General features: G+C 44.0%; 1 protein-coding gene across 2 annotated transcripts in view; it reads left to right on the forward strand.

Annotated features, from left to right (window-relative positions):
• The first annotated feature begins 23,236 nt into the window (after window positions 1-23,236).
• Window positions 23,237-26,854, forward strand: part of LOC126473353 (sodium-coupled monocarboxylate transporter 2-like) — a 240,428-nt gene continuing 236,810 nt past the window's right edge. The window contains exon 1 of one of the 2 annotated variants that reach the window (XM_050100352.1): window positions 23,237-23,324. The gene's annotated coding sequence lies outside the window, so the exon portion shown is untranslated. Of the gene's footprint in view, window positions 23,325-23,345; window positions 23,451-26,854 lie in introns of those variants that run through there. The other variant, XM_050100353.1, reaches the window with a different exon arrangement.

Genomic DNA, 26,854 nt, shown 5'->3' on the forward strand with positions numbered 1-26,854 from the left:
CCTTGCCATTGCCAGTCTACATTTTATATCCCCTCTTGTTCGACCATTGTCAGTTATTTTGCTCCCCAAATAGCAAAACTCCTTTACTACTTTAAGTGTCTCATTTCCTAATCTAATTCCCTCAGCATCACCCAATTTAATTCGACTACATTCCATTATCCTCGTTTTGCTTTTGTTGATGTTCATCTTATATCCTCCTTTCAAGACACTGTCCATTCTGTTCAACTGCTCTTCCAGGTCGTTTGCTGTCCCTGACAGAATTACAATGTCATCGGCAAACCTCAAAGTTTTTATTTCTTCTCCATGGATTTCAATTCCTACTCCAAAGTTTTCTTTTGTTTCCTTTACTACTAGTTCAATATACAGATTGAATAACATCGGCGATAGGCTAAAACCCTGTCTCACTTCCTTACCAACCACTGCTTCCCTTTCATGTCCCTCGACTCTTATAACTGCCATCTGGTTTCTGAACAAATTGTAAATAGTCTTTCGCTCCCTGTATTTTACCCCTGCCACCTGCAGAATTTGAAAGAGAGTATTCCAGTCAACATTGTCAAAAGCCTTCTCTAAGTCTTTGCCTTTCCTTAATCCATCTTCTAAGATAAGTGGTAGGGTCAGTATTGCCTTACATGTTCCAACATTTCTATGGAATCCAAACTGATTTTCCCCGAGGTCGGCTTCTGCCAGTTTTTCCATTCGTCTGTAAAGAATTCGTGTTAGTATTTTGCATCCTTGACTTATTAAACTGATAGTTCGATAATTTTCACATCTGTCAACACCTGCTTTCTTTGGAATTGGAATACACAATTGACATGAATTAATGCAGGCGATCATACAGAATGCCTACGTACGTGTCACCTGTCAGAATCGTATCTAGACGTATCATGGGTACTATATCACTCCAACTGCACACGCCACACACCATTACAGAGCCTCCACCAGCTTGAACAATGCCCAGGAGACATGCAGTGTCCATGGATTCATGAGGCTGCCTCCATACCCGTACACGTCCATTCACTCGATACAATGTGGAGACTCGTCCGGCCAGGCAACATGTTTCCATTCATCAACAGTCTAATTGCGGTGTTTGACGGGCCCAGGCGAGGCGTAAAGCTTTGTGTCGTGCAGTCATCAAGGGTACACGAGTGGGCCTTCGGCTCCGAAAGCCCGTATCGATAATGTTTCGTTGAATAGTCCGCACGCTGAACTTGTTGATGGCTCAGCATTGAAATCTGCAGCAATTTGCGGAAGGGTTGCACCTCTGTCACTTTGAACGATTCTCTTCAGTCGTCGTTGGTCCCGTTCTAGCAGGATCTTTATCCGACCGCAGCGATGTCGGAGAGTTAGTGTTTTACCGGATTCCTGATATCGACGGTACACTCGCGAAATGGTCGTACGAGAAAATTACTTCATCGCTACCTCGGGGATGTGTCCCGTCGCTCGTGTGCTGACTATAACACGGCGTTCAAACTCACTTAAATCTTGATAACCTGCCAATGTAGCAGCAGTAACCGATCTAACAACTGCATGAGACACTTGTTGTTTTATATAGGCGTTGCCGACCGCAGCGCCGTAGCCTGTCTGTTTACATATCTCTGTATTTGAATACGCACGCCAATAACAGTTTCTTTGGCGCTTCAGTGTACAATAAAAGTTCAAGCAAATACACGTGTTCTTTCATCATATTACTTTTGAAATGTTATATGTACAAAATAATGTGACTAGCAGTGGAAAAAACATAAATTTAGAAAAAGCGTGAGTAGAGCTCGATCCAGCGATCCACTGATCACGGAGCTTCAACACCAATCCTATGAGAGCCGACATCTCGTGCTCAAGGTCGCAACGCACCGGTTCATCAATGACGCGTAAAACTTCTCTTGCGATCTTCTCTAAATCGCTTAAGTAGTACGCCATACTGTCAGCACATTATTTTGTACTAATGGACTACTAGAAGTGTACAAGGTCTGAAGTGAATCCGTGATCCGAAAGTCGTGGTCTCCCCTTGTCTGAATGATTTGAGAGCCATCAGTTCTGTTCCTCAGTATTTCTAGTAATGACTTTGCCAAGTACTCGCCCTCAGACGGCCAGTATATTGGCAGTTGGACAATGTTATTGAACGTGTGAGGGTCTCCTTTTCCTGTTCCCTATTTTGGAGCAGTAAACATGGTTCAGCAATGGCCAGCCGCTTTCCTCCCAGCGGCCCAAGAGGTGGCGTCCCCGGCGTGGGAGAGAGACTCCGCCGAGATGGCAATCAACCTCCAAAGAGCCTCCGCAGCGCTGCCCGTTTGGCGCCCACACGTCAATTACTTCATTCCGCGTCCTTCAGAGTTTAGATTGCCAACCGGACAGGCACGCTGCGATGCCGCGTTTACACAGACCATCTGCGCCTGCTGGTGGTACCTTTCGAACAGACAAGCGGTTCAGTCTACATACACTATCAGGACAAAAGTATCCGCACATCTGTTAGTGTACATTAATATGGTATCTGTCCATTCTTAGGCTTTATGATGGTTTGAGCTCTTGCTGGGAACACTTTCAGTGAGATGTCTGTATGTCTGTGGAGGAATGGCAACCCATTTTTCTCGCTCAAGAGTTGAAACCAGAGAAGGTAGTGACGTAGGATGTTGGGATCTGGAGCGAAGACTACGTTCTAACACATCGCAAAGGTGATCTACTGATGTCTGGTCGAGACTCTGGGCAGGTCAGTCCTTTTCAGGACTGTTATTGTTCATAAAACTTTGCCATACAGATGTTGCTTTATGACGGGGTTCATTGTTATGTTGATACGAACACTTATGCTTTCTGAAATCTTCTTCTATTGTATGCAGTTCACAATGCTGTAAAAAGTGGTTATATTCTTCCGCGTTTAGAATTTTCTTAAGCGCAATGAGGGGACCGCACTCTAACCACGAAAAACCTTTCATATCGTAACAGCATTTCCTCTGTACTTCACTGTGGACATTGTACTTGATAGCAGCTAAAGTTCTCCAGGAATCTGTTAAATCCAGACGCTTTCAGCAGATTCAACACAGAGAGTTATTTATCACTAGATAACAGAACGCAGCATTTCATTCTCAATGGAGAGAAGTCTTCCGAAGTAAGAGTGATATCAGGTGTGCCGCAGGCGAGTGTTGTAGGACCGTTGCTATTCACAATATATATATAAATGACCTTGTGGATAACATCGGAAGTTCACTGAGGATTTTTGCGGATGATGCTGTGGTATATCGAGAGGTTGCAACAATGGAAAATTGTACTGAAATTTAGGAGGATCTGCAACGAGTTGACGCCTGGTGCAGGGAATGGCAATTGAATCTCAATGTAGACAAGTGTAATGGGCTGCTGATACATAGAAAGTAAGATCCTTTATCATTTAGCTACAATATAGCAGGTCAGCAACTGGAAGCAGTTAATTCCATAAATTATCTGGGAGTAGGCATTAGGAGTGATCTAAAATGGAATGACCATATAAAATTAATCGTCAGCAAAGCAGATGCCAGTCTGAGATTCATTGGAAGAATCCTAAGGAAATGCAGTCCGAAAACAAAGGAAGTAGGTTGCAGTACACTTGTTCGCCCACTGCTTGAAAACTGCTCACCGGTGTGGGATCCGTACCAGATAGGGTTGATAGAAGAGATAAAGAAGATCCAACGGAGAGCAGCGCGCTTCCTTACAGGGTCATTTAGTAATCACGAAAGCGTTACGGAGATGATAGATAAACTCCAGTGGAAGATTCTGCAAGAGAGACGCTGAGTAGCTCGGTACGGGCTTTTGTTGAAGTTTCGAGAACAGTGTATTGCTCCGTCCTTCGTATATCTCGCGAGGAGACCACGAGGATAAAATCAGAGAGATTAGAGCCCACACAGACGCATACCGATAATCTTCCTTTCCACGAACAATACGAGACTGGAATAGAAGGGAGAACCGATAGATGTACTCAAGGTACCCTCCGAAACACACCGTCAGGTGGCTACCGGAATATGGATGTAGATGTAGTTGTAGAAAATCACTAGTTTCTAAGACATCCTCCGTTCAGTAGCGTCGCTCTTTACATCACCTCAAGTGCAGATTAGCGTTGACTGATGAAATGTGCGGCTCCATTATATCACATTGCCGTTCTCTCCCTACACACTATAACTGCCCTAGCTGGACGGCTGGTAGCACTTTGGAACTCACAAGTGGTTCCTTGTCCTAATTTCATGCGAGTTTTTACAACCACCCTTGAAGTCCGCCAGGTCCTGGTTTACCTGTGGTCGTTTCTTCGAGTTCGCATTTCACAGTCACCTCAGCAACAGTCCAATTGGGCACCTTTAGATGGCTTCAGATGTCCCTGATGGATTTGTTACTCAGATCACGTTTACTTACTAGTCCACATTCGAAGTGACCGAACTTTCCTGACCGATATGTTCTGCTATTATTACTTCTCTACTGACAAAGCAACACACCGCGCTTCCTTTTACACTACTGGCCATTAAAATTGCTACACCACGAAGATGACGTGCTACAGACGCGAAATTTAACCGACAAGAAGAAGATGCTGTGATATGCAAATGATTAGCTTTTCAGAGCATTCACACAAGATTGGCGCCGTTGGCGACACCTACAACGTGCTGACATGAGGAAAGTTTCCAACTGATTTCTCATACACAAACAGCAGTTGACCGGCGTTGCCTGGTGAAACGTTGTTGTGATGCCTCGTGTAAGGAGGAAAAATGCGTACCAACACGTTTCCGACTTTGATAAAGGTCGGATTGTAGCCTATCGCGATTGCGGTTTATCGTATCGCGACATTGCTGCTCTCGTTGGTCGAGATCCAATGACTGTTAGTAGAATGTGGAATCGGTGGTTTCGGGAGGGTAATACGGAACGCCGTGCTGGATCCCAACGGTCTCGGATAACTAGCAGTCGAGATGACAGGCATCTTATCCGCATGGTTGTAACGGATCGTGCAGCCGTGTCTCGATCCGTGAGTCAACAGATGGGAACGTTTGCAAGACAGCAACCATCTGCACGAACAGTTTGATGACGCTTGCAGCAGTATGGACTATCAGCTCGGAGACCGTGGCTGCAGTTACCCATGACGCTGCATCACAGACAGGAGCGCCTGCGATGGTGTACTCAACGACGAACCTGGGTGCGCGAATGGCAAAACGATATTTTTTCGGATGAATCCAGGTTCTGTTTACAGCATCATGATGGTCGCATCCGTGTTTGGCGATATCGCGGTGACGCACATTGGAAGCGTGTATTCGTCATCGCCGTAGTGGCATATCACCCGTTGTGATGGTATGGGGTGCCATTGGTTACACGTCTCGGTCACGTCTTGTTCGCATTGACGGCACTTTGAACAGTGGACGTTACATTTCAGATGTGTTACGACCCGTGGCTCTACCCTTCATTCGATCCCTGCGAAACCCTACATTTGAGCAGGACAATGCACGACCGCATGTTGCAGGTCCTGTACGGGCCTTTCTGGATACAGAAAATGTTCGACTGCTGCCCTGGCCAGCACATTCCCCAGATCTCTCACAAATTGAAAACGTCTGGTCAATGGTGGCCGAGCAACTGGCTCGTCACAATACGCCAGTCACTACTCTTGATGAACTGTGGTATCGTGTTGAAGCTGCATGGGCAGCTGTACCTGTACACACCATCCAAGCTCTGTTTGAGTCAATGCCCAGGCGTATCAAGGCCGTTATTACGGCCAGAGGTGGTTGTTCTGGGTACTGATTTCTCAGGATCTATGCATCCAAATTGCGTGTAAATGTAATCACATGTCAGTTCTAGTATAATATATTTTTTCAGTGAATACTCGTTTATCATCTGCAATTTTAATTGCCAGTAGTGTATATTGACGGGTCCGTCTCTCGTGACATCTAGTGGTCGGTTCCGCATTACATAGCGGTGTCCGGATGCTTTAGCTCGGTTAATGTATTTACTAGCCAGCTGGTTATGAATCAGTGAATGTTAGAACGGCAGTTACCAATGGCAGGCCACCGTCCGTGTCACTTTGTATGGAGGCATGAATCGACTGCAGACGCCATGAAAGCAGTTATTGATAAGATGCGAGAATCTGATTACTTAGATGAAATAAACCAAGAAGAGCTTGAAACCATTCGCTTATAGTATGCAGATCTGTTTCACAACAAACCAGGTGTCACGCGACGGTATTAATGTAAACTTCAAATTAAACCCTACGAACCTTATGACATGCCAACCTATCTGATTTATTACAACAGACGAATTGCCGTAACTACGGAAATCCGCCAGATGTAGTAATGAAGCATTATTGAAGAAAGTAACAATATATTGCTAGCAGCGAATAACTCTTCAGGCCAGTCACACTTCTGTTAGATACATGAGCATTTAACAGAATTTTGATCCCAGTATACTAGACCAAAAATCATAGGACAAATACAAATATTTTATAGTATGAAATACTTGACAAGTATTGATTTAAATTCGTCGTACTGGCAGACTGCTTTAGATAAAGATTCAAAGAATTATACTGCTTTCATATTTGCAGGTCACAGCTGTCAATTTCGAGTTCTACGATTTGGCTTGAACTTGTCTGGAGGAATTTTCTTTCCTGCATTAGTTTGTGTTTTAGTAGATGACCAACTGGAAAAAATTAATGTTTATGTGCATGGTCTATAACGATATCTAAGCTGTTTGTACATCACAGCTCAGCATCACTCTGCCCGACAAACACAAGAACTCTGTCAGTTCAAATGGGACGGTTTTGAACATTCGTCATTCGCAGTCCAGACTTGACTCCAAGTGATAACTCTCTTTTCATGCAAATGAAGACGTTGCTTGCTGCCAACGCTTAAATTACTTCAAAATATAGTCAGCACTAACTGTAGTCTCAAGCAACAGAATTTTATGCAGAGGGAATTTATCAGCTCCTTAAGAGAGGTGATAAATTCTTTAATCTGAATGATGAGTATGTACAGTAGTAATGCAAAGAGGTAGTTTTAAGATTTTTCTTATAAATTTGCTTTAACTATATCAGTATTTTATTTGTAACCTAATGACGATTATTTACCAGTTAACCGTCACATATTACGCATCGGTGACGCCCAAATTCGTAGAACTTGTCCTGTACAAATGATGAGTCCGAAACAATGTGGGATATATTCAAAATGTTTTCAGTATCGATGTGCTCCGAACAGAATAGCCGTCAGATGACAAGACCATGCCGGCCGGAGTGGCCGAGCGGTTCTAGGCGCTACAGTCTGGAACCGCGCGACCGCTACGGTCGCAGGTTCGAAACCTGCCTCGGGCAGGGATGTGTGTGATGTCCTTAGGTTAGTTAGGTTTAAGTAGTTCTAAGTTCTAGGGGACTGATGACCTTAGCAGTTAAGTCCCGTAGTGCTCAGAGCCATTTGAACTATTTTGACAAGACAATGTCCTTCCGCAGAACCCAAGGGTTTTATCAGCGAAGGAGAGCCTTGGTGAGGAGTTTCCAGAGCCTTGAAGCAGCAGAGTACGTGAACGGGCAGAGTGACGGGGATACCTTACTTGAACATTTATTAACAAATGACCACAATCACGACGATTCCGTAGGGCAAAGACAAATGAGAGAGACTGCCAGAAAATGCTCATTTATATCATCGCACGCACTTCCTTTTAGTGATATAAACATCGTCAGTGGTGGCATTTTATCTCCGTCTAAGAAACATGAGGGTAAGCAAGAAACATAAATGTCAAACGAAGGAATATCTCAAAAATGTGCAAGCAGACGGCACGTCCTGATGTAACGTAAATAGAACATATAATGGCACCAGTGACAAATGCGGGGGTGATCTAAATCCGCATATCATGGTCACTGACAGACAGGATTTAAATACCCTAAATATTTGTAAAGCAATTACGAACACTACGCTCACGCAAATGAACAATTTAAATAAGAGAAAGAACCATATAAAAATGATCTAAGAGTATAATGATCAATGTGACGTACAAGGGACATTTCGGAACTAATGCCCCCCATTTATTTTCATGGATATTAACAGGTACATAAAGCATAATCACAACTTAAATATCGCAAAATTTCAACTACATACTGTTTTTCCACATAGTTAATACTATTCGCTGCGTACTTTTACAAAAATGAACAGGAGACTGCATGCTGCGGTGGTACAAACCCGAACTAAAATATCGTTCAGCATAGATGGCTGCCAAGTGGAAGGCCCGGGTTCAATTCCCAATACTGCCAGGGATTTTTCCTTGGTGGGTGGGTGCTGAATGAGAAGCTACGTGAATGAGAAGTAGCGGTCTCAAGGTCTTCAAATCCGACAGAGGTAGCCACAGCGCTCTGCAGATCCCAAACCGCTCCGCACCGCATCCAAACGCCGCATTTGGTTGAGGATGACATGGCAGTCGGTAGGTCTCGGTTGGCTTGTCCGTAGCCAGAGCGGCGGAGCTTTGCTTTCCTTTCTTGTGGTTACCCATTATCTCACAGCTTTGACGGCAACATATGAGTCTGTAAAATGTTTTTCACTTTGTCTATTTTTCATAGCCCCAAAGAGATGGTAGTGCTAAATCAGGTCTGTATGGTGTATGTAGCAGAACAGTTTAATGAATTCAGGAAAGGAGTTCCACTGTTACAGGCTCTGACGTTATCGTACTAAGAGCGGAGATTTGTTTATCTTCTAGCCTGGTTCGGGAAACTGGAATTTGCATCCTAGTTGGTGTTGTCTCGTAGCGTTTGAACCGTCAGTTGCTTTAGGCTCCAAGACATCCAAAGATCCACACTCTACCTGTCTCAGAAGACTTTTCCTGCAGATGGCTACTTATCTTTAAGTTTTTAAGACTTCACATGTCTTCATTCCACGGACATTTTTTTTTTTTGATTCAATCTTACAGTGGTGACGCAATGTCTCGTGTACGACGATGATGATCGTCCGGAAAGTGTCACTTTCGACTTCATATTTCTTTTCGATAATTTTTTTTATCTCTTGTACGCATCTGCAAAACAATTCTTGCACGCACTCTGCTATAGCCAAGTTCAGGCAACATCTCGTCTAAAAGACTTTACAGCCTTATTTTTATTTATATTTATTAATCCCTTTAACTCCTTATGTCGAACATAGGGCTGCAACAAAGGATGGCTATCTCGTTCCGTCTCCTGCTAGTATTTTCACTTCTTCCCGTCCTGTTCCTTGCTGTTGACCTGCTTCAACTGATCGTCTCGCCGTCTTTTTGGGCCTGCCCCATCTCTGTCGTCCCTGTGGGACCCAATAACGTGCTTCCTTCGCATTATGTTCATTTGGTCTCCTAAGTGGATGTCCTAACCATTTCCACTTCCTACTTCTTATTTGGAGCTCAATTGGCTTCTGGCTGGTTCTTTGCCAGAATGTTTCGTTACAGGTGACATTAGGTCACCGTACCCCTAGGATGCTCCTCAGACATCTGTCGCTGAATGTCTGCAGCTCATGGATTAGCTGCTCTGTCACTTTCCCTATTTCACATCCATATAGAAGCATAGACTTTACATTACTTTAAATTATCCGCAATTTGATCCTCAATGTTATATCCTTTGATTCCCAGATAGAGCGGAGAGTTGTAAAAGCGCCTTTGACTTTGTTGATGCGGCTGTTAATGTCCTCTGTTGCACCACCATGCTTCCAAGGTAGCAAAACTTATCCACCCTTTCGATTATCTGGCTCCCAAGCTTAAGCTCTGCGGTGTTGTTATCATTTGCCTTCATATCTTTTGTTTTTTGGGCATTAATTTTTAAAACGACTGTCTTCGCAGCAGATTTCAGACCTTCTAGTTTCTCTGTTATGCCGTTGAGATTGTGGGACAGAAGGAAAAAAATGTGTTCCATTGCTCCATTTCATTCCTCTCACTTTATCCATTGCTTGGGCCATTACAAGATTCAGTACACTGTTCAATGGTATCGGTGAGAACATGCAGCCTTGCTTAACTCCTGTTTTCACAGCTAATGGATCTGAAAGCAGACCTTGATGTTGAACCTGGCACGTGCATTTTCATGCATGCACTTGACAAGAGCAATTATTTTCTAGATAATTCCAAAAGTTTGCAGTGAGCTCTATATTTTTGTTCTAATTATACTGTCGAAGGCCTTTTCAAAGTCTACAAACAGCATGTAAAGCGGTGACTGATATTCATATGAATGTTCAGCTATTATTCTCAAGGTGTTTGTCTGGTCAATGCAAGAGCGACCTTTCCTGAGTCCTGCTTGTTCTCTTCTTATTTTCTTGTCTACATATACTTTTATCCTATTTAGGATCATTCGCGAGAGAATCTTGCTTGAGATTGACAGCAGGGTGATGCCTCTCCAATTATCACAAACGAGTAGGTCTGCTTTCTTGGGGAGCTTGATGAGCAAGCCTCTGTTCCATCATTTGGTACTTTCTCATTCATACATATGTTCGCCAGGAGTGGATGTAAAATTTCTGCTGTTACTGAGGGATCTACTATAAGTAAATCTGGACTGATGGTGTCCAGGCCCGGAGCTTTTCCATTCTTTATTTGTTGGCCCACTTCAGCGACTTTTTCTTTGGATGGCGGTCGAAGTTAAATGACGTATCTTGTAGGATATATCTTTACAGGATCCCCTGACTTAATTACCCTCAGTTATCTTTGTTTTACTTTTATTGATGTTCATCTAATAACCACTTTTGAATATTCTAAGCATTCAGTTCACCTGTTCTTCTCATTCCTTTGCTATTTCTGATGGAAATACAATGTCTTCGGCAAACATTAAGTTTTTTTTCTTCTCCCTCAACGTAAATTATGTTTCGAAGTTTCTGCTTAGTTTGCGTTACTGCTTGCTAAATGCGCAGATTGAATAAAATGGGTATGGACTACAACCCTATTCATTCCCCTCTCAATTTGTGCCCCCTCCCCCATTCCATGACGTTCCAATCACATTGTTAGAACTGCACTCTGATTTCTGTGTGAATGGTAGGTAATGTTTCGTTCAGTGTACTACTAAAGAATTTGGTCAATACTGTCAAAAGCTTTACTAAATCTAAAAATACCGTAATTGTGGGTTTGTCATTCTTCAAGCAAAGACCAATACTGCTTTTCCGGAATCCAAACTGATTACCTCCCACGCCATCTTTTATTACCTGGACCAAAAGTGTCAACAGCTGAGCGTGGCAGAGGAAACGTTGACGGTTCGCCGTTCGCGCAAACGAAATATGGTTCCGATAGCAGTAGTTGTACAGCTCCATTCGTACGCTCATACGTTCCCCATTAAAGTGCAGTTTTGAGGTCACTTTCCAGTTTCGCTCCAGTATTTTTTATTTATTTGTTTTTGCTTTAAACAGCTTTGTGTCACTTCGTTTTTCTTATCGAAGTGTACCAGTCATTCAGGCCTTCTGTAGATAATTCGTGTTAATTTTATACGATAATGACTAATTAAACGGTATGAGAAGTCGCATAATTTGTCTCACACATCGAGTATCGCATATCACTTGGAGCAGGCGTATTCTGAAATAAGAATTCGCCTCGGACTCAGTGCAACCCCACATCACAACGCAGGACACGCGAAGGAAAGTTTCGCCCTCTATAATAGTGTCAGAGCCCCCCTTCTGCTCCACATCCAATGACTCTCCAGAACTGTTTTGAGTGCCGCTGACTATTCGCGCTCACTAGATTCCTCTCAACCTTGAATAAAATAAAAGACTATGCCTATGTACCCTCCTCAGCTCTTTTATAGCATTTGTGCTACGTCCATCTCACTTTTTTGTGACTCAGGGAATAAATTAAACACGATATACCCGACTGTAGCGTATACGTCGCGCCATGCGCTTCCTGTGCACCACCTGTTTTCGTTTTTGCATGTTCCCTGTAGGTGGCAGCATCTGCTTGAGCAAAGCTATTTATCGCAGTGCCAGCGTGGCTTCGAGAAATAAAGATAATTTCAATTTGTTTTTAGTAATTCTGAATTTGACTGTTTTCAGAATATGCTGTAATATGCTAATGTAATCTACATCATCGAAAAAGTAACTGTTAATTTAATTACTGCAATAGAAGGACACTTTTTTTTATATAGCACTGGATGTAAATTCGGCAACAACCAATATATTTACAATCCGGTGGCACTGTTTTCATACTTTTTTTTTGGTGTCCAACTTTGAGTCTTCTAAGTATTGCACATATTTCAGTTATTTTCTAACATACGTAGTATTAACAATGAATAATATTTTAAATAATGATATGGGTTATTCACATTAGTTGCTGATGAAAGGGAGATTAAAAATTTAAGTTGGTGTATAACTTTTTAGTTTTGAGTGATGCTGAAATCATGGAACTTATCAAGGCCATTGACTCAGATCTTCCTGATCTTGAAGATGATGATAAAGTCACAGTCCAGCGAGATATTCCAACGATAGATGACGGCTCAAAACCAGAGTATGATTCTGTACCATTTGCAACAATTCAGAGAAAAGGAAGTACTTGGAAACATGCAAATGAGTGAGCTTATTAGTTTTTATTAGGGTTGTAACTTGTTGAATATGTGTAGGCAAAAATAACGAATGTCATTTTTCTCTTTCTTTTTCTTTTTAAAGGTTTCCAGCACGCGTTCCTCGTGGAGTAGCTTCTACTCAATCAGCTGGAATCTCTATTGTGATGGACTTTGAATCTTTTGTAAGTACCTAAATCCTTTGTTATTGGACAATACGGCTAGGTTTCCTAATGTGAGGAGTATTGCTAAAACACAAAGGTCAATGAACGTTACTGGAACTGAAATAAGGAAGTTCTGGCGCACCAGTATAGCTGTTGCACTCTTGGGATTTCCTAGTTTAAGAGTGAGCTGTTAGAGAACAATTCGCTATCCATTATAGAAAATAAAATTACTTTTTATTTTCTTCGGAATAACTTGAAGCTTGTCGATAATAATGTTCATCAAGTTACCTTCCATTCGGAAAGATAAGATAATAATGTTGTCAAAGCGCAGCATGAGAAGGACATTAACTTGAAAGCGTGTACATTACTCAATATTGTCAAAGATGCGCGCCTTACCAAATCCCTATCAGCTGAATTGTGTTGTACGACGGAAAGTAGAGAGAGATAGAAGCAGAAAAAGTGCCGACGCCAGAGAAATTAGACACTTTAGACAATGGAGGCCGTGTAGTCTTGAAACAAGATGACTTGAATACCAACAGGAGTCTGTCTTTAAGTCTATATATTTTACGTCAGTAACTCTCTTGGACAGTCGTGATCAGCCACTTTCCCAAGGCATTATGTTTCAGGAAACTTTCCAGGTACGATAATAAACCTGTTTACTTTCTGTCTTTACATTATGGTGCTGAACCAGTTGAAGAGTAAAGGCGTTGATCCAAGAAAGATCGACCGTACGTTGCCTCTCCGCGGCCCAATGTAGTAAAAAGCTCCTACACCCGCAGGTGGTGGAGACCTCTTGACAGAGTACTGGGAAAATATGCCTTGACATGTCGGATATATAAATGGACATTTAGGGAAATCGCCCACATTGTAGACTCTGCAACAGCTGCAGAACGTCTACAGTATCGAGAGAATGCTACACAATATCTGTGAGAAAAACAAAATATTCCAACTTATTTCCGAGACTTTTTTATATTTTGACGAAGAATAGCAACCGATTGTCTTCACTAAAAAACAACGGTGCCGCTCACTACCTTAACGCATTGCAAGAGGGAAGCGGATGGCCTCTACTCTACTCTCTGGGTTTGCTGGCTCTGACCTTAAGAGTGGTCCCATAAAAGCAGGAACAGCGCTTGTAAACGGGCTCGAGTAGCTCGTAATGACAAACATTTGAGTTCTGTTCCGCCAGAATGGAAAAAACCATCCGCTCATGTCGATCTCGTAGTCGCTGAAAATTTACCGTATCTCGTGAAGCGGTTGTGAAATGCTTCTCTGACCTTGTAAGTGCTGAACAGGTTCCGAAGATGAAGGAAGATGCTTTGTATGAAGAAAACTTGGCGCTCTGTACAATATAACGCTGCCAGACATCCAAGTAACATAAGAAAAAACTGCTCTCTAAGTATTGCTCCGTTGCCATGGTATTCGATAAATTTCAGTGAGTGGACTGCTAACAAGGAAACCTCCCCATCGCACCCCCCTCAGATTTAGTTATAAGTTGGCACAGTGGATAGGCCTTGAAACACTGAACACAGATCAATCGAGAAAACAGGAAGAAGTTGTATGGAACTATGAAAAAAATAAGTAAAATATACAAACTGAGTAGTCCATGCGCAACATATCTATCATCATATATAGTGCGAGAGCAGGAGCGCCGTGGTCCCGTGGTTAGCGTGAGTAGCTGCGGAACTAGAGGCCCTTGGTTCAAGTCTTCCCTGGGGTGAAAAGTTTAATTTTTTATTTTCGCAAAGTTATGATCTGTCCGTTCGTTCAAATGGTTCAAATGGCTCAAATGGCTCTGAGCACTATGGGACTTAACATCTGTGGTCATCAGTCCCCTAGAACTTAGAACTACTTAAACCTAACTAACCTAAGGACATCACACACATCCATGCCCGAGGCAGGATTCGAACCTGCGACCGTAGCAGTCGCGCGGTTCCGGACTGAGTGCCTTAACCGCGAGACCACCGCGGCCGGCTGTCCGTTCGTTCATTGACGTCTCTGTTCACTGAAATAAGTTTAGTGTCTGTGTTTTGCGACCGCACCGCAAAACCGTGCGATTAGTAGACGAAAGGACGTGCCTCTCCAATGGGAACCGAAAACATTTAATTGCAAGGTCTTACGATTCCTCCACAGGAAAACACGTCTGATATATTCTATAAGACACTGGTGACGGTATGTGCGTCACATGACGGGAATATGTTGTCGACCCACCCAACTTGTACACTTGACGAATGGGTAAAAAGATTCTTCTACCTTGCCCGATTTAGGTTTTCTTGTGGATGTGATAATCACTCCCAAAAAAGTGATGAAAGCATAAGAGTTTTTCACATGAACTGCAACAAATAAATGCAACAGTTTCACAGTCACACAGTTTTCACCGTGCTCTGTCAAAACATATGTTTTTAACGTTTTCAAATTTTTCCGTGTGTAGACCGTTAAATCCTGCATATGTCCAAGCAAATCTGAACATATCCTGGAATTTTGGAAAGCGAAGTTGATTATGTGTAAGTTCCTGAACTTTCATAATTGTCTGAAAATAAAAAATTAAAATTTGCACTCGAGGGACGACTTGAACCAAGGACCTCTCGTTCCGCAGCTGCTGACGTTAACCACAGGACCACGGCGCTCTTGACCTGACGTTATCCTTGATGTTGGATATCCTAAGCATGGATTACTCAGTTTGTATATTTTGCTTATTTTTTTCATAGTTCCACGCAACTTCTTCCTGTTTTCCCGATTGATCTGTGTTCAGTGTTTCAAGGCCTATCCACTGTGCCAGCTTATAACTAAATCTGAGGGGGGGGGGGGGGGGGTGTAAGTAATGCTGGAAAGCGTGGGAGGATATGCTAGTGGACTGATAATATGGAATACACCATCTGCTGAAAAGTACCCGAACACCCCTGTGTAATGCTGAATTGGCCACTAGATGTCACGAAAGACGAACCTGCAAGTATAGAAGGAGGCGGGGAGTCTTGTGTTATCAGAAGGATAGCAATAACGGGAGAATAGGCGGTCAGGAGAGCTAAGTGACTTCGAACGTGGGCTACTCATTGGATGTCACCTCAGTAATAGACCCATCAGGGACATTTCAATCCTCCTAAATCTGCCCAGATCCACTGTCGGTGCTGTAATTGTCAAGTGGAAACGCGGAGGAACTACCACGGCCAATCCAAAACCAAGCAGACTTCATGTACAGGCGAAAATGGAGCATTGAGCATTAAGGAAGGTGAGTGTAAAAATCGCATGAGATCAGCGGAATGAATCACTGGCCTACACAGAAAGCCGACCTGTACCCAATGGAACACCTTTGGGAGGAATTAGCACTTCGTGTTCGCTCCAAACACCAGCGTCTCTTGTTTCGGCCCCTGAAGAACAATGGACCACCATCCCTCCACAGACATTGAGATACCTGATTAAAAGTGTTTCCAGCAGAGTTGAAGCTGTCGTGAAGACGAAAGTTGGACAGACACCATATTAATTTCCACTAATAGCTGTCTGGACACTTTTGATGAGATAGTTCACTTTGATGTTTCAATAGTGACACCCCTCGTCTTTTTCTGTAGTTCTAAGTGTCGACGAAGCTTGGGTTCTTCATTTCAGTTCCAATACAGTTATCCAACAGGAGCCTGCTCGACGATATGCAATATACAAGGAAAAATCTGAATATAATACTGTTGAAACTATTTGCGAAATGCGACTACATGGTAACAATGTTGTACGATTAATATCGCAGGTTTTATTGGCGTGATTGATTAATGATGTGCTTTCTAGTATTCTGCCGAGATGTTGAGCCCATGTTCCTGTACAACATTTTGGCGACCGACGCAGTCTCATCGACTGTGACTCTTTTTTTATAGCAAAGAATTGCCCGTGTTTTGCATTTCGATCATGTCGTGGCAGGCGCCCCCGAGTTGTTGTTTACGTTCGGGAGTCAAGCTGCGCAGGACAAACATTGCATACACTTTTTCTCTCCTTCAAAACATTCTGCAGACTGTCTTGAATACTTGATTTACATATGTTGTTCCATTACGATTTGTGGCACAACAACGTTGATATACTACGGATGCACGCCCACTACTTCACACTGCCTGCTCACGACTGAACGAATGCTGATGTCTCCAGAATGAGATTTTCAATCTGCAGTGGAGTGTGCGCTGATATGAAACTTCCTGGCAGACTAAAACTGTGTGCCTGACCGAGACTCGAACTCGGGACCTTTGCCTTTCGCGGGCAAGTGCTCTAGGAGACGAGGTGCTGGCAGCATTGAAGCTGTGAGGACGGGTCGTGAGTCGTGCTTGGATAGCTCAGTTGGAGAGTTCCGCTTGAGACGCGACAGCGGTCGGACGTGCTGTGTATTCGATCCGCCGTTTCCCTCGGGTTCTGACTATTTACTTTCTGTGTGTGACGTTTCTTTGTCTTCTTTTCTTCGTTGTTTCGTCGCCTTAGTGTTTGTGTTGTGTCTTGTGTTGTATAGCGGCTTTTGCCGCATTAATTAAGTGTTATGGCTTCCCGTTTGTTTCCGCGGAAGTGTACTCTCAGTTTTCAGTTTAACAAGGCCACCAGGAATGTTCAACCAACTTCGTTGGAAATTCACGAATGGATTGTGGATACGATTGGCATTACATCGGACCAGGTACATACGGCGTATTTTGACACAGAACTTTACTCCTTTTTTGTGAAATTGTTGAACCCGGTTTTGCTAGATAAGATTTTACTTAAACATGGTGAGCAAGTGTCGTTCCGTCATAGAGATGGTTCTGTTAGCAGTGTTACTGTTTCAAATGCGAAAATTACGTATACCACAGTTCGGGTTTATAATTTACCCCCTGAAGTTGAAAACAGTTATCTCAAGGAAGCTTTGCTTGGTTATGGTACCGTTCGGTCATTTCGAAATGAACGTTGGTCTGTACAACATAAGCTGCAATGTTATAATGGTGTCAGATCGGTTGAAATGTATATTAAGTCGAATATACCGTCCCATCTGGTTGTATGTGGTTATCGTGTTCATCTTACTTATGAGGGGCAAGTTGGTACGTGTTTTCTATGTAATGAAAATGGTCATGTTCGTGCTAATTGCCCTAAGCGGGTGTTTGTGCTTAAAAATGGGCTAGCACAACGCCGCAAATTAACGGTTGCCGATCTTGTGCCAGCAGCTTTCTCCACTGTCTCCTGTCAGCCTCCTGCAGTACATTCTTCACAACGGGTGACACCTTCCTCTGATGCAGGTTTTCCCCCGTTACCCACTCGCCCAGATGTATCGGCTGCTTCTACACCGATCCCGTCTGTTTCCAATAACAAACGCCGTCGTGCTAGTGATACCGGTAGCACTGATGACGAAGCTGCTGTTTCGCAGCCGGTTTGCGAATCTGGCGAGAGAATTCCGGAATCTCCCATGCTTGTTTTGGATTCTGTTCCCACTGTGTCTCCTGCTTTGCCTGATGACGTCAAACTTGCTGCCACGCCGTCGGCGCAAGAGCCCCAACATTCGGTCGAGGTGGTGTTGACATCCCCCCCGACACAGGCATCACAACATGTTGACGACACTTCGGTGCAGACAGCTGTTTGTCGGAATGTCGCTTCTAGAACTGCGCGTTCCGCTTCAGCGGATTCCAAACCTATCTCTCCACCTCCTACACTTCCAATACCTACACCTTCTGATGCCGGTGCCGATGTTCCTGATGCAGTTTTCCCCTTGCTTGCTCCATCTTCTGATTCCTCTCGCCCTGCTAATCCTTCGGATGCCTTGGTTGACGTGCCTGATCTCGAACCCCCCACTCCACCTGCTCTTGAATCTGGTGTGCATCAGATACGCCGTCGGGTGAAAGTGCCCCCCAACCTTCACGCGGTGCGGAAAAAACACAAGCATGCAAAGGATGACTCTGATTCCGTTGATTCCGGGCAATCACCCTCTGCCATGTCTGATGTTGATGATCTGGATGTAGTTGCTTCTAATGTGGTGTAATTAGGGTTCATTTTCCCTTTTTTGGTTGATGTTGCAGGCGTACACGTTTATTACCTTAAATATAAATAGCATTCAATCTGCTCTGAAGTTAGCGTCTCTGCAGCAGTTCATTTATGACTCTGCAGCTGATGTTGTTTTCCTGCAGGAAGTCTCCGTTGCACACCTGTTTGTTCCTGGCTTTCGCACTATTATAAATTTTGCGCCTGAGTTTTCCACAGGTACTGCCTTACTAATTCGTGACGGTATCCCCGTTACCGAAATTGAGCTCTTAGACTCGGGAAGGGGTATTGGTTGTCGGTTATTTGACACAACCTTGGTTAATATTTACGCCCCCTCTGGTTCCAGCAAACGGCAGGAAAGGTCTCGTTTTTATAAAGAGGATCTGATTTATCTTTTACGCAAAAATCCTGCGACTTTGATATTGGGGGGTGATTTTAATTGTGTATTACAAGCTAAGGACCAATCCCCTCATTTTAATTATTGTTTCGAGCTACATTCTCTTGTACGTCAACTACGACTACGCGATGCGTGGGAGGTTAAACACCCCACTTTAGTTAAATTTACATTTTTTACTGCCACGTCAAGTAGTCGACTGGATCGATTGTATATTTCTGATCCCCTTAGAGTTTCTGTTTTAAATGTAGATGTTATTCCAGCCAGTTTTACGGATCATTGTGCCCTTGCGGTTATAATTAATTTGGAGCGTCAGCCTCTTAAACTTTATAGGCCGCTGTGGAAATTAAATGTCTCCTTGCTCGATGACCCTGACATCGAACCTCTAATACAGACGGCGTGGGACATGTGTTTACGTTCTCTGCGATACTATCCGTCTAAGCTTCACTGGTGGATCCACTGTGCGAAGCCAAAACTACGTCGCACTTTAATGTCCTACAGTTATAATAGAGCGCGAGATCTGAAACTGACTTTTGAGTATTATTATTCGGTGCTTCGCGAACTTTATGATACTTCTCGAATGACATGTGCCCACCTTTCTGAGATTCGGAAAATTAAAGCCAAGCTCCTTAGTATTAAACGGCTTCAGATGGAAGGATTGAAGATTAAATCTAAACCGCCGTCCACCTTAGCACATGAAATGACTTCCATGTACCATCTGTTTCGTCACCACAAGAACCGTCGACGTGTATTGATTGACGGCCTTATGGCAGCTGATGGTCGCCGGCTTACCTTACAGAATCAAATAACCCATGAACTTACCTGCTACTATGAGACCTTATATGCTGTGGCTGATTCTGATCCGCTTGATGTTGACGAGATTTTAACTGCTATCCCATCGTTTTTAACAGAGGACCATAATATGGAATTTTTAGCTCCTTTTACTGCAGACGAAATTTCAGCTTTCATTGCTTGTTCACCATCTCACAAATCTCCTGGTCCGGATGGCCTTCCTAAGGAGTTTTTTGTTCGCTTTTGGACTATTATAGGGCCTGTTTTTACGGATATTGTAAATGAAATCTTGAATGGTGGCACAATTCCAGCCGATTTCAAGAGAGGTACGGTTGTCCTGATACCAAAATCTGCTGGTTTGAAGACAGCTAGTGACTTTCGTCCTTTAACCCTTTTAAATTTTGATTATAAGACGGCTGCTAGGGCTGTTAATGCACGTCTGTCCCTCTTGCTTACACCTGTGATAACTCCTTGTCAAAGCTGCTTTCCAGGGCGCTCCATATTGACTCCTCTGGCGGGGTATCGTGATGTCGTGTCGATTGTCGCTGTCACCAATATTTCCTGTGCGCTTTTATTTGTTGATTTTAGTAAGGCTTTTGATCGTGTGTCCCATTCGTTTTTAGAGCTTCTGCTGCGCAGACTCGGATTTAATGAAAAGGCGCTGCTGGTACTTAAGAATATGACGACTGGTATTTCTGCTAAGATTGACATTAATGGCCAGCTAACGAAGGTCATTGATATTAAACGTGGCGTCCCGCAAGGTAGCCCTTTATCCATGACCCTTTATGCTCTCTCCCTTCAACCACTCCTCTCTCGTCTCAACTCGACACTTCGTGGTCTTACGATTTCTGGGGTTACCCTGACAGCAACAGCTTATGCTGATGATTTGGTTGTTTTGCTTCGTTCCGCCGCAGAAGTGACGCAGTTGAAAATGGAACTAGATAAATTTTCTGCGGCCTCAGGTTCTCGTATCAACCCCCGTAAAAGCAAACTCCTGAATTTGCGGGGCTTTGAACGTGTGGTTGTTCCGTGGGTTACGGCTGTTGAACACCATACACATTTGGGTATCTATCTTGAACGGTGTCCTCTTCGTATGACTGCAAAAAATTGGCAAGTGGCCATTTCCAAGCTTCAAGGTGTTTTATTAGAACACTCATGGCGTTCGATACCACTACTGCAAGAAAAGCGTGTATTAGACACTTATGTTTTATGTAAAGTATATTACGTTGCTCAGTTGTTTCCGCTTCCCCGACTGCAGGGTGCAAAAATGGTCCAGCTTCTTAACAGGTATATTTGGCGGGGGCACATTTTTAAATTACGTTGTGATGTTCTTACGAAGCCGCGTCTTGAGGGCGGCTTGTCGTTCACCGATGTCCGTGTCAAGGCTGCTGCCCTTTATGTTAAGCGAACCCTCCATCTTTTATTTTCTGAGTCCCCGACTGTTACTTCGCGATTATTCCATGTCGTTCGTCCTGCGAGCTTGTCACCGCCTATTAACGTAGGGCCTCTAAATGCGAAGCTACGGCATGTTGGGGACTTCTATATTGAGATTAGTTATCTAGATCTCCACTTACAACGTCGTCCTGTTTTTACTACGCGAACACTGCTTGAAAAATGGCACAGGTCTTCTTCATCCAACCCGGTTGTTTTGCAATATCCCCCCTTTAATTGGCGTAACATATGGACGAATATTAGCTTACCCGTTCATTCTGCAACTGTTGCCTCCCTATGGTATAAGGTAGTTAATCAGCTGATTCCTACGAACGAACGACTTCATCGTATAGGTTTATGTGTCTCTCCGCTTTGTCACACGTGTGGTTGTGTTGATACACTCCAACACCGATTTACCTGCGCTGACCGTCTTCGCATGTGGTACTGGCTGCGCCGACAATTGGCTTTCCTCACCAGGAGCTCGGAATCGGCATTTACAACTGATATTCTCTGCTGGCCGGACACGGTTTTTTATCCCCGGACCAAGAACAACACCATTATGTGGCTTCTTGGCCGTTACATTTATTCAGTGGTTGATGGTGATGGTATTTCCGATTTTATTTCGTTTACTGGTTACATGCTTCATGAGTACTGGACGCAGCAATCTTTCCCACATCTTAAGAGGGACTTTGCGAATATGTTTAGTATTGTTTTCGAAAAACAGGGGGTTGGTTAAGTTGCCATTTCTATTGATCGCTCCTGTGCCAGATTCACTAATGGCACCGGTATAGGGGCATACTGATCTACCTTCCTGATAGGAAAGACATTCTCGCTAGTTTTTAGTTATTTTAGTTATTTTGCCTTCCTGTTAAGCTTTTACCTGTTTGGATGGACAACGATTCCTAAGAAGCATGTCCACATATGAGTATTATAGGACTCCGATCCAAGGACAATTACATCGTATTAGTGCCACTGTGCTCCAAAAAAAAAAAAAAAAAAAAAAAAAAAAAAAAAAAAAAAAAAAAGTTGGTAGAGCACTTTCCCGCGAAAGACAAAGGTCCCGAGATCGAGTCTCGTTCCGGTACACAATTTTTATCTGCCAGGACGTTTCATATGAATGCTCATATGTTTGTTTATAGTTTGTAGTTCACGCTGCCAACGCAATTACAGCTCTGGCGTCGCTTATACGTCTCGAATGAAATCGGTCTCGGAATATTTTGGACGGTCGGTGTATGCTGGAAATGTTGGTAGAAGAAGGTACATAATGATAAGACACGTTAAGACAGCGGAGAATAACTGCAATGGTACCAGAATTAGCTGTAGAGGAGAAAAACTGTATGGGAAAGCAAAGGTTGGAGTATACGAGACAAGTTATCGAGGACATTGGGTTTGGTTCAAATGGCTCTAAGCACTATGGGACTTAACATCTTGAGGTCATCAGTCCCCTAGACTTAGAACTATTTTAACCTAACTAACCTAAGCACATCACACACATCCATGCCCGAGGCAGGATTCGAACCTGCGACCGCAGCAGCAGTGTGGTTCCGGACTGAAGCGGCTAGAACCGCTCGGCCACAACGGCCGGCGACATTGGGTTTAAATACTTCTCTGAGATGAAGAGGTGACACGGGAGAGAAAGTCGAGGTGTGCCCCATCAAAACAGTCTGAAGACTGACGAGAGAATAGCAAGTATCTCTCCAACAAGGCATTGTCAAGACCGTAGCGTCGAGTCTCCTAATGGTGCACCATCAGTGGATGAAGCTCATCATCCGAGTCTTCAGTAGATTACCACGCAGTTTTTCGGCGCACAAAAGCCAACCCAGTGTTTCCTGCCGGCGTGTGGAACCGGCAGTGTAGTGAACCCTTGCGTCACTGTCCGACAAAGGCGGCCACGTACGCGTCGTCGACCGACCTGTGGAGGAGCAGCAGGTAGTAGTTATCTGGTAGCGTGAGGTCAGCGTGGCGGCGCGGGCGTGGCGGCAGAAGGGCTGGAGGCTGGAGGCTGCTCCATTGTGGAGGCCGGAAGAGCCTCTGGCCAGTGTCCAGTGGGCAGCGGGCAGCAGCCGTCAGTGCGTCTGCAGCGGCCGGCGGGAGCGCACCACTCCACAGCTCACCACACCTCTCCACTCCAGCCACGCAGGTACTGCATGTCCGAGTACACGACTCCGCATTTGTGTTCCCCAAGCCGTTCTTTAGCCTCCAACGAGGAGCCACAGTAGTGAGACAGTCGACCCGTACTGCAGAGTGGCCTGCATCAGCATACGAGGTCTGTTCAGAAAATAACCGAACTTTATTTTTTAATCTTTATTATACTGACGGAAAAAATCGCAACACCAAAAATATTTACAGCAATGAAATTTCGGGAGTGCATTTGTCTACTGGGTGATCAAAAAGTCAGTACAAATTTGAAAACTTAATAAACCACGGACTAATGTAGATAGAGAGATAAAAATTGACACACGTGCTTGGAATGACATGGAGTTTTATCAGAACAAAGAAAAAACAAACGAAGTTCACAAAATGTCCGACAGATCTCTTGCGCGCGTCGTTTGGTGATGATCGTGTGCTCAGCCGCCACTTTCGTCATGCTTGGCCTCGCAGGTCCCCAGACCTCAGTCTGTGCGATTATTGGCTTTGGGGTTACCTGAAGTCGCAAGTGTATCGTGATCGACCGACATCTCTAGGGATGTTGAAAGACAACATCCGACGGCAATGCCTCAGTGCCTCACCATAACTCCGGACATGCTTTACAGTGCTGTTCACAACATTATTCCTCGACTACAGCTATTGTTGAGGAATGATGGTGGACATACTGAGCATTTCCTGTAAAGAACATCATCTTTGCTTTGTCTTACTTTGTTATGCTAATTATTGCTATTCTGATCAGATGAAGCGCCATCTGTCGGACATTTTTTGAACTTTTGTATTTTTTTTTGTTCTAATAAAACCCCATGTCATTCCAAGCATGTGTATCAATTTATACCTCTCTATCTACATTATTCCGTGATTTATTCAGTTTTCAAATTTATACTGACTTTTTGTTCACCCAGTAGGTAACATATTTAAGTGATTAAAACTGCAAGATCATAGGTTGATGTAAGCGCGAGGTATGCCATTACAAATGTGAAATGCTGGTAAATTCATAACCGCTGTAACGGCCAGAATGTTGAATACAAGCATGCAACGTGAATTCTGTTCAGCAGGTGCCTGATATCAGTTTGTGAGATGGTGTTCCCTGCCTGTTGCGCTTGGTCGGTCTACACAGGAAGAGTTAATGCTGGTTCCAGATGATGCTGGAGTTGGCCTCCGCTGACGTCAGATATGTGGTCGATTGGAGACAGATATGGTGATCGAGCAGTCCAGGACAAATATGGCGACACTCTGCAGAGCAAGTTCGGTTACAACAGCGGTTTCAGGGCGAGTGTTATTCAGTTGGAAAACACACTCTGGAATGCTGTACATGAATGGCAGCACAGAGGCCAGGTCACCAGATTGACGTACAAATCTGCAGTCAGAGTGCGTGGAATAACCACGAAAGTGCTCCTGCTGTCATACGAAATCACATCCCAGACCAGAACTCCAGATATACAAGGTGGTCCATCGACAGTGACCGGGCCAAATATCTCACGAAATAAGTGTCAAACAAAAAAACTACAAAGAACGAAACTCGTCTAACTTGAAGGGGGAAACCAGATGGCGCCATGATTGGCCCGCTAGATGGCGCTGCCATAGGTCAAACGGATATCAACTGCGTTTTTAAAAATAGGAACCCCCATTTTTATTACATATTCGTGTAGTACGTAAAGAAATATGAATGTTTTAGTTGGACCACTTTTTTCGCTTTGTGATAGATGGCGCTGTAATAGTCACAAACATATTGCTCACAATTTTAGACGAACAGTTGGTAACAGGTAGGTTTTTAAAAAAAAACGTAGAACGTAGGTACGTTTGAACATTTTATTTCGGTTGCTCCAATGTGATACATGTACCTTTGTGAACTTATCATTTCTGAGAACGCATGCTGTTACAGCGTGATTACCTGTAAATACCACATTAATGCAGTACATGCTCAAAATGATGTCCGCCAACATCTATGCATTTGGCAATACGTGTAACGACATTCCTCTCAACAGCGAGTAGTTCGCCTTCCGTAACTTTTGGCACATGCATTGACAATGCGCTGACGCATGTTGTCAGGCGTTGTCGTTGGAACACGATAGCAAATATACTTCAACTTTCACCACAGAAAGAAACCCGGGGGCGTCAGATCCGGTGGACGTGCGGGCCATGGAATGGTGCTTCGACGACCAATCCATCTGTCATGAAATATGCTATTCAATACCGCTTCAACCGCACGCGAGCTATGTGCCGGACATCCATCATGTTGGAAGTACATCGCCATTCTGTCATGCAGTGAAACATCTTGTAGTAACACCGGTAGAACATTACGTAGGAAAATAGTATACATTGCACCATTTAGATTGCCATCGATAAAATGGGGGCCAGTTATCCTTCCTCCCATAATGCCGCACCATACATTAACCCGCCAAGGTCGCTGATGTTCCACTTGTCGCTGCCATCGTGAATTTTCCGTTGCCCAATAGTGCATATTATGCCGGTTTACGTTACCGCTGTTGGTGAATGACGCTTCGTCGCTAAATAGAACGCGTGCAAAAAAATCTGTCATCGTCCCGTAATTTCTCTTGTGCCCAGTGACAGAACTGTACACGACGTTCAAAGTCGTCGTCATGGAATTCCTGGTGCATAGAAATATGGTACGGGTGCAACCGATGTTGATGTAGCATTTTCAACACCGACGTTTTTGGGATTACCGATTCTCGCGCAATTTGTCTGCTACTGATGTGCGGATTAGCCGCGACAGCAGCTAAAACACCTACTTGGGCATCACCGTTTGTTGCAGGTCGTGATTGACGTTTCACATCTGGCTGAACACTTCCTGTTTCCTTAAATAACGTAACTATCCGGCGAACGGTCCGAACACTTGGATGATGTCGTTCAGGATACAGAGCAGCATACATGGCACACGCCCGTTGGGCATTTTGATGACAATAGCCATACATCAACACGATATCGACCTTTTCCGCAATTGGTAAACGGTCCATTTTATCACGGGTAATGAATCACGAAGCAAATATATAAGTGGTCCAACTAAAACATTCATATTTCTTTTGCCGGCCAGAGTGGCTGAGCGGTTCTAGGCGCCATCACTGGCACCAAGACAGAACTAACTTTCATCAGGAAAACACAACAGATCTCCACCCTGCCTCCAAAGATCTCTTGCTTGACACTGTTGGAGTCACAAATGGCGGTGGTTTTTTGGTCGTTGGAATACACGCCACAGGGCGTCTGGTTCGGAGCTGTCCTAAAAGTAATCGATTTGTGACAGTTGCGTCACTATGGTGCCAACTGCTGCTCAAATTGCTGCAGTGCAATCCACCAGAGCCGCACGCAAACACGATGGTCTTCGCTCTCGGTCGTGCCCCGTAGCCGAAGCCCAGTCTTCTTGCGACCGTACATTTTCGTCACCACAGCTTCCAGCAATCACGTACAGTGGCTGCGTCCCTGCCAAGTATTTGTGCAATATCGCAGAAGAAAAAAGCAGCTTCTCGTAGCCCTAACGTACGACCTCGTTCAGACTCAGTGAGGTGT

The sequence above is a fragment of the Schistocerca serialis genome, chromosome 4, assembly GCF_023864345.2.
Source record: "Schistocerca serialis cubense isolate TAMUIC-IGC-003099 chromosome 4, iqSchSeri2.2, whole genome shotgun sequence".
In the NCBI taxonomy this organism is placed as follows: Eukaryota; Metazoa; Arthropoda; class Insecta; order Orthoptera; family Acrididae; genus Schistocerca; species Schistocerca serialis.